We start from the raw sequence: 9,613 nt of genomic DNA on the forward strand, positions 1-9,613 counted from the left end.
TATACGTAAAAATCAGGAGGTCATATAACAAACACAATTGGAGACATACAGTTATGTCACTGGTAGTAAACTCCTTGATGGTAGCTTTCCTGGTTCAAGGGTTTTTTTCTTGCTAATAAAATTCTTCTAGTGCTCTATACTAATTATTGATATATGGGGTACAAATCTGACTACTTCATGAGGAAGTTGCATCCTGATGTGGGTTAGGTTGTAATAGGTGATCCTAATACAGAGAGTGTAGTGTAAATAGGATAGAGGTATTAGTCAAATGTTTGCTCCACTAATTCTGCTGTTTGTTGTTTATTCTAATGTGTAATTACTGCACCTGATATTCCAAGGTGGTCACCCATCCAAGTACTGATCAGGCCTATCACTGCTTTGCTTCCAAGATCAGCTGGAGTTGGGCGTGGCCAGTGAAGTATGGCAGTAGTGATTGAATTCAACAAATGAGAGATTGTGTGGTTAATAACATGAATACCAAAAAGTAGAACTTCTGCTATCCAATTGGTTTGCCCCGAGCCTCTGTTACAGATACATTACAGAGGACTTGATGTTCGGCAATGGATGAGAGAGTTCTCAAATGAGTTCAGTGAGGATAGAATGAGGTACCCCCACTTCTGCTGTCCACTGTCTTAAAATATTATAGTGGACAGTGGATGAGAGAGATGGGGTACAAAATAAGATTTGTGGAAATAACTCATATCTCTCATGACTGTAGCTCAGAAAAAGAGTGGAGTCACATGTCTCAGCAATAAAGAAAATAGAATTATATTGATAATAATTAGGCTGAGAGCGTTTGTGGCTAAACTTGCAAAAGGTCATTACATATGTCAAGTAAAGGGTATATTGTGTGAGTTAGCAAAAGGACACAAAAGTAAAGGTACACAAGTTGACATGAGCATTTGCTATAAAACTGATTTTTGATGCATGTCAGACAATAACTGCATTGAGGATCAGCAATAATTATTTTTCTTGTACGTATAATTTCTATGCAGAGTCAGTAACATATCACTTTGCCGCAAACCATTATAATGTAAGTAACTTAGAATGTTGTCAAATGGTTAGGCATGCGTTTAGGGTTCCAAAACAAAAGCCCCTAATGTGCTATACAATAGATATAAATTTAGTCAGATGGAGTATAAACTCAGTCAGATGAAATATATTCTAGCAAGAAAACAATCTACAGCATTAAATATGTTGAGTAATATAGGGTAAATCAAAGCCCCAGTTGGCTATACGATACCAAAGATAGCAGGGTGTGGGCCAGACTGTGCAATATCTGGCACCATTGGAGTCACAGACATACCATTTCACCGATGAGTGGCTTGTTCACTGACACAGTAATTACACATTAGAGTAAACAACAAACAGCAGAAGTGGTGGAGCAAACTTTTGACTAATACCTCTGTCCTATATACCGTACCCTCTCTGTATTGGGATAACCCATTACAACCAATCCACATCAGGATGCAACTTCCTCATGAAGTAGTCTGATTTGTACCCCACATATCAATAATTAGTATAGAGCACTAGAAGAATTTTATTAGCAAGAAAAAAACCCTAGAACCAGGAAAGCTACCATCAAGGAGTATACTACTATTGACATAACTGTATGTCTCCAGTTGTGTTTGTTTATGTACTCCTGATTTTTACATATATAATAAATATATTTGCTTAAATATTTATCACCTGAGGCGCTCTTAAATTTGAGTATCATAAAAAAGAACACATTTGGTGTGGAACGAAGGTATATAACCCCAGATACGAACACCAGTGAGTTCCTCTGTAGGTGATTATTTATGTTGAAAAGTCTGTGTAGATTTTATTTTATAACCAATATGAATAAAAGTTAAGTTTTAATACAATTCATTCATACAAAGTGTGCCCCAACACAGTCTTTCTTTTCTCTTTTCAAATTATCATTCGTAACTGGAGTGTTGTAAGGCATCTGCTGGTGTGTACAGAAACTCTGCTACATTCTCAAGCCTGTACACCCATATTTCCAATACTACAGTATATGCATATCAGGTTTGTTTGTGAAAGACTCAATATTCTCTGTTACGTGCTACATTATATACTGTATGTGCCCAATAAAATTACTTGAAAAAAATAACTAAATAGAAAAAAATAAATACTGTTTCAAAATAAAATTATATTATAGGTACTATAGCTAAAGAGATATAAAACTGAAAAAGTTGTTCCTAAATTTAAAAAAAAATTGAAAACTGGTCTGTAAATTAATGTACCAAACAGATGATCATTAAGTATTTAAGAAGTATGAAGAACTAGAAACGAAAAAATCCTATCAGTAGGATTTAAATGATGTATTTCTAGTTAGACCCTGGTATACAATAGTTAATGAGCTGATGGGATTTATGTCACAGTATGTTACCACCATGAAATCATGTCACCATTATTCACCATTTTACAACCTCAGTGTGATATTTGTCCACATTATCGTCTTTTACGAATGAGTAAAATTTCTCTGCTCTACTGGAGTCAATTTAATAAATACCTGCAACATGTTACATAATTAGTCATAAGCTAAAAAATGTAGAACATAGTATGGTTCAGATTTTTCAGACATTGCGAATTAAGTAGCTATTTAACTGAAATTCTATTACAGGTACAAGTTCTAGTGAATCTACTTTAACATTTATTAACTTTTAAAGTTTCACAGTTTACAGTAATTTAAAATGAACAGAACTTAATTTAATCTTGAGTAAAGTTGTCGCTCTGAGGTTTTGGTGGAAAAACATTGGCTTCTTTTTTATTCAGTCTACACAGAGACAATAATCTACCAATATCACCTGGAAAAATGTGGGGTGGTATATGTCTATGTACAGGGCGCATAAGAAATATATATTACATAAAATACATCCCTTTTATTACTGATGAGAAGATGTATCCTTCATGTAGCAACTTCAGAATCTCTCAGATTTACTCTTCCTCCTCTCGAAGAACCATATAGTGATCCCAATGTTCATAAAAAACAAAAACAAAAGAGAAAATGTGTAAAACAGTTTCACAACAATCTGATTATTTCCACAACTCAGAAAGCAGAAGGGCGTACCCCACTCACACAGAAACAAGTGAGTGGAAACCCATAAAGGTATCTTTCAATGAACTGGTGTCCTTATGGTGTTAAAATATAAATCTCAGGAGCGTACCCAAAACTCACAATAGAGAAATGGTGATAATTCACATCAAGGTATATTTCAAATCTGTCAGATGCGTACCCCAACTTACACAATTTGCAGTTGAGACATATGCATAAAGGTATCTTTTACATTTTCTAACATCAAGAATGTGCGTACCACAACTCACTGGATATATGGATATTTGTCTCCTATCATGGTATCTTTATCCAAAGTCTCAAGGAATTATCCAACACAGAATATACGGAAAAAACGGGGAAAAGGTTCCTCTTTGTAAAAAAGAAGGATTTATTTCCAAAGTACATCAAAAATGTTTTTCTTAAAAAATAATAATATGCAGCAGAATAAAAATGGATCCAACTTTGATCATCCGTGGCTACTCACAGTACTGTTTTTCCATTGTATACTATTTCTGTAAAATCTGTGATTTTTACTCCGGTATTTGTAGTGGATGGGCAGCATTGCGCCACACAGGCGAACGGTTTAGAAAAACTTTCTTTTGTACCAATATCACCTATCAACAGTTATTAATTTGTATAGAATTAGAAGTGAAATGCAGATTAAAAAAAAATTGAACACAGAAATATATAACGTGACATTAAAATGTTTTTGAAACATTAAAGCCTATTTGGTATAAATGACAGATTATGGTACCACCAATATAACCTTGCACATCATAAGACATAGTTAAAATTCTAATAATAATCTATTGTATTTAAATGTATTTAAAGAGAAAAAGTAATCTTGATAAATAATAATTTTTTTTTGCATCTACATCAGTTCTAAAGGATTTCAGTGATAGTGTCTGTAGGGGTCTATTCATGATATTAATATTGGTATCCGGAAGTTAGGTCGACATGACTAAGGTCAACAGTCATTACGTCGACCACTGTTGGTAGACATGCATTAGGTTGACATGGACAACAGGTCAACGTGGCAAAAATGTCAACACATCAAAAGGTTGACATGAGTTTTTTATAATTTTAGTCTTCCATTTTCAATTTTATCATACTTTACCATCCACGTGAACTACGCTTCGGAATAGTGACATGCAAGGGAACTAATTGGGCTTTCTAGCCACTTTACGGTGCAAACAACACAAAAAAAACCTCATAAGTGATACTTTGGTATTCAACTCACTCCGAGTAGCTGTGGTGAATACAAAAGCACTGAACCAGTTCAAAATTGCTCCGGTGCAGAAACAAACTGATACAAAGTTCAGTTATACCCACAAATCCTGTCACTGTTGCTTTAGGTTTGACTTGGCAGTTCTAGTGCACATGCTTAACCTTGGTAAACTTGCAGAAAGAACTGGCATGTGGTGGAAAAAGCTGAAAAGGGCGAATGTATTAAAAAGGATCCCTCTTCATAACCCAGGACTCCTTCCTAAGACCAAGAATCAGTGCCATCTGAAGATAGCGAAGGTTGTGCTGCAGAGCTCCAAAAATATATTAATTTCGATGCTTGATGAATTTTGTCCCGTACAATAGTATGGGGATGTTGGGCCAGGTCAAGAGTAAAAGGAAAGCAGGAGATACAGCATCCATGATCTCCTGTCTTACCTTCATAATAAATAGCAATTTCTACAAATGTAGGTGAAAATGTTAATTCTTTACCTACATTGTTAGAAATTATAGGGTAATGAATAGATCCCTTAATGAGAAAACATTCCTATTCAATAGCAACAGGGGTCCAGCCCTTAGCTGGTCAGCAAAGTAAGTGCATGCTCAGCTGATAAGGTTATAATGTGCATTGTTCTTTGGATGTTTTAACCAGGAGTATCATGAGGAGCTCAATAACTACCCTACAAGACTCTTTTTTGAATAAACAATGATGAAAGTTCAATGATGAAGCAAAAACACCAGTGCTGTCTTCACTTGCTAAATACTGTAGTATGTTTTTTGTTTTATATAGAGAATACGCAAATCATAGCTACAGCATAGTATTGCTAGTTAGATTGTAACCTGTTAACAATACCATTTCAGAAAATAAACAATAACTGTACTTTTTTAAAATCAAATTATGTAAAACATAGCTAAATAGAGATGATTCAGTTAAATTTATATAAGAAATATGCAGATTTTCTTTTTTAATGTTACTGAATCAAGAATAAATAGCTGATGTTTATGCAAATAGAAAAAAAAAAGTCAACCATTTTGTGGAGCAGTCACCAGCAGAAGATTGCCCATCTCAGCTGCTGCTATGCTGCCTGGGAGAGGGGGGTAGGTGCTGTAGCAGGGAGCGTGGCGCAGTCTGTTGATGATCCTCTTAAGATTGCAATTACAGTTGCATGGCAGTGGACAGCTACCCATGGTTGCCCATAGCTCTTTGAGCTTAGGATACAAGAAGATTGTCTTCTTGCAGCCTCAAGTGGGTGGCTGGCAGGATGAGGATTAGTGTAGGTTGCCATGGGAACCAAGAGGCTTGTTTGGTGGGCTAAGCATGGTGATTGCTGGCAGATTAGATTCAAGCAGCTGCAGGCAGGCTTCTCTGATGTCGGATCAGATGCGACCATTTCGAGAAAAAGCCCAGTCTGGCATGGTTGCAAAATAAATAAGAAAAAAAATAAAACTTTTTTGTATGTATATAGATCACGTTTGTATTGTAATATTATATCAGTATCAATACTACACTGCTACAGTATATAGGGCCTAATTCAGCATGGAACACTGCTCCAACAGCAATCGCATGCTTAAGCCCTCTGCAGTGTGCGCATGCACAGAAGCCAAACTGCATGTGCGCACATAGTGAGATGCGATGGCATCTCACATGTGTGAACACTTATGCATGATTGACCGGCAGAGGCGTTTGCAGGGTGGTAGGTGGTGTTGCGGTGGCGATTTAGGGGAGTGGACCAGACAACGCAGGCAAGTCTTGACTATTTTTGGGGTGGGCAGTGGCGAGCCTAAACATAAAGGTTAGCTATCTGCCTTCACAACTAGGCTGCATAGGCAGAGGGCAACCCTAAACATGTGAGAGAATTGTTGTCTTGCAATGCTCTTGCATGTTTGCGGGGGGCATGTCAGAGTAAAGAGTTGTAAGTGTGCATTTTAGCACATCTACAACTCATACTGAGTTATGCCCATAGCACATAATTTCAAATATACTACTTAAATAAAATTCTGTTATAAGTAAGGATGAGTGGGTTCGGTTCACTGAGAAACGAACCCCCCAAACTTCACGTTCCGAGTCCAGATCTGAGTCAGGCTTGAATTTTCCCGCCAGACTCTGAAACCAGAATGAGGCAAAACGTCATCATCCCGCTGTCAGATTCTCGCGGGCTTTGGATTCCATATTAGGATCCGCGCACTGCCACCATTTTCACTCCAAGCCTGGAGAGTGCAGCAAGAGGACATGTCTCCTCAGTGTCTATGCGGGAAAGTGGTGTGACGCGTGGGGTGATGACCTGCTATTTTTTTATCATTCCAGTGCTGTCTTGTGCTGCATCAGTCCAGTGGTGGTGTCACTGAAGGTCGACATGCATTAGGTCAACATGGTCAATAGGTCGACGTGGTCATTAGGTTGACATGTGCTAGGACAACAGGTCAAAAGGTCGACATGAGTTTAAAAATAAATAAATAATTTTTGGGATTTTTCCATACTTGACGATCCATGTGGACTATGATTGGAATGGTAACCTTGCCTGAAAAAGGGGACACAGTGCACTAATTGGCGTTCCCAGTCACATTAAGAAGAAAATTACACCAAAAACTGGCCAAAAACTCATGTCGACTTCTTCACCTGTTGACCTAGTACATGTCGACCTAATGCCCATGTTGACCTTCAGTGGTCAACCTAACTGACCTAAGTTGAGTTGACCCAATGACCCATACCCATATAATCCAGTCCAGTGGTGCTGTCTTGTGCTGCATCAGTCCAGTGGTGGTGTCCTGTGCTGCTATAAGTCCAGTGGTGGTGTCCTGTGCTGCCATAATTCCAGTGGTGCTGCTGTAAAAGTCCAGTACAGTGGTGCTGTGTTGTGCTGCATCAGTAAAGTGGTGGTGTCCTGTGCTTCCATAAGTCCAGTGGTGGTGTCCTGGGCTGCCATAAATCCAGTGGTGCTGCCATATAAGTCCAGTCCAGTGGTGCTGCTGTATAAATCCAGTCCAGTGGTGCTGTCATATAAGTCCAGTCCAGTGGTGCTGCTGTATAAGTCCAGTCTAGTGGTGCTGCCGTATAAGTCCATTCCAGTGGTGCTGCCATATCAATCCAGTCCAATGGTTCTGCTGTATAATTCCAGTCCAGCGGTACTGCCGTATAAGTCCAAAAGTACTGCCATATAAGTCCAGTCCAGTGGTGCTGCTGTATAAGTCCAGTGGTGCTGCCGTATAAATCCAGTCCAGTGGTGCTGCCATATACAGATGTGTCCACTTATATCTTTGCTATTTTCCTTAATTTGGCACAACATGCAAAACACGACTAAGCTGTTTTTCACTAGTAGCAAGCAGATGGATTTTAATACTTTTGTTGGCCATAATAGAATATGTATAAAGTAACATAATAAAGAAGCAATTTAAGAAAAATCAGAATGCATGGCTAAATCTCTGAGACTATGGCATGCAAAACCGTGTCATACTGTACATGGTGGGATATAGCAAAGATATATGTGGACACATCTGTAAGTCCAGTCCAGTGGTTATGCCATATTAGTCCAGTCCAGTGGTACTGCTGTATAAGTCCAGGAGTACTACCGTATAAGTACAGTCCAGTGGTGCTGCCGTATAAGTCCAGTGGTGCTGCCGTATAAGTCCAGTCCAGTGGTACTACCGTATAAGTCCAGTGGTGCTGCCGTATAAGTCCAGTCCAGTGGTACTGCCGTATAAGTCCAGGGGTACTGCTGTATAAAGCCAGGGGCACTGCCGTATAAGTCCAGGCCAGTGGTGCTGCCATATAAGTCCAGCAGTACTGCTGTATAAGTCTAGGGTTACTGCCGTATAAGTCCAGTCCAGTGGTGCGGCCGTTTAAGTCCAGTGGTGCTGCCTTATAAGTCCAGGGGTACTGCCGTATTAGTCCAGGGGTACTGCTGTATAAGTCCAGTGGTGCTGCCGTATAAGTCCAGGGGTACTGCTGGATAAGTCCAGGGGTACTGCCGTATAAGTCCAGGCCAGTGGTGCTTCCATATAAGTCCAGTGGTACTGCTGTATAAGTCCAGAGGTACTGCCGTATAAGTCCAGTCTAGTAGTGCTGCCGTATAAGTCCAGTGGTGCTGCCTAATAAGTCCATGGGTACTGGCATATAACTCCAGGGGTACTGCCGTATAAGTTCAGTGGTGCTGCCGTATAAGTCCAGGGGTACTGCCATATAAGTCCAGCCCAGTGTTGCTGCCGTATAAGTCCAGTCCAGTGGTGCTGCCATATATGTCCAGAGGTACTGCCGTATAATTCCAGTCTAGTTGTGCTGCTGTACAAGTGCCATCCTGTCTGACACTGCTGTGCCACTCCTAGATGGGCCAGGTGTTTGTGCCGCCCACTTGTTTCGCTTAGCAAAGTCATCCAGCTACCTCAGTGCAACCTTTTGGCCTAAAAACAATATTGTGAGGTGTTCAGAATAGACTGGAAATTAGTGGAAATTAATGTTATTGAGGTTAATAATACCGTAGGAACAAAATTACTCCCAAATTCTGTGATTTTAGCTGTTTTTGTGTTTTTTTCAAAAATCGTCCAGATCCAAAAACAAAACCCGAAAGGGTGGTTTTGGCAAAACCAATCCAGATCCAAAACACGAGCGGGGATCCAGATCCAAAACCAAAACACAAAACACGAAACGTGCCCGCAGGACATCTCTAGTTATAAATGTGAAGCAATATCCAAAAACTACAGAAACCTACTGTATCCATCACACCCAATAATGTATGGTATTGTATTTAATGTGGAAAAAAATAGGAATTTATTGTGCAGTTGTTCAATACTGAAAATCAGGAACAACAATGCCAAAGTCAAAGCTTTAAAACCTATGCATTATTGCTTTTAAATTAAATGAATTCTAAATGTTATCTGCAAAACTAAGCTTCCCAATGCAAAGCTTTCTTATGACAGCCATTGAGACTACCCTGTTCATCTTAAATAAAGTACTTGTATTGTAATTAAGGGGAGCCGTAGGATAAGATAAAATGAAAAACAAAAGAAAACTCAATAAAAATAGCTCAGATACTAGAAAAATCAATTTTATTGTTATAAACATATTCAGTACACAATGAATACAGCATTCGCTGAGAAAAAATCATGAAATATTAATTTGAAACACAATTCCAGTGAGATAAAATTGAATGTCTAAAATATATGGGTAAAACAACCAGAAACATCCATAATTGTGTAAGTTCTAAAACAACAGCATTTCAGGAACAACTTAAATGTTTGGAGGCAAGGGAAAGTCTTGTATGATATAGGGTATAGTTTTTAATGTGCCAATATTTCACCTGGGATTCTGTCTATCAAAGTATTAAAAGGAAAGGCACC

At 38.7% G+C, this 9,613-nt stretch overlaps 1 pseudogene; it reads right to left on the bottom strand.

Annotated features, from left to right (window-relative positions):
• Positions 1 to 313: 313 nt before the first annotated feature.
• LOC135051500 (5S ribosomal RNA) lies at positions 314 to 432 on the bottom strand (annotated as a pseudogene).
• Between the last annotated feature and the right edge of the window lie 9,181 nt (positions 433 to 9,613).

This window comes from Pseudophryne corroboree, chromosome 2 (genome assembly GCF_028390025.1).
Source record: "Pseudophryne corroboree isolate aPseCor3 chromosome 2, aPseCor3.hap2, whole genome shotgun sequence".
Classification (NCBI taxonomy): domain Eukaryota; kingdom Metazoa; phylum Chordata; class Amphibia; order Anura; family Myobatrachidae; genus Pseudophryne; species Pseudophryne corroboree.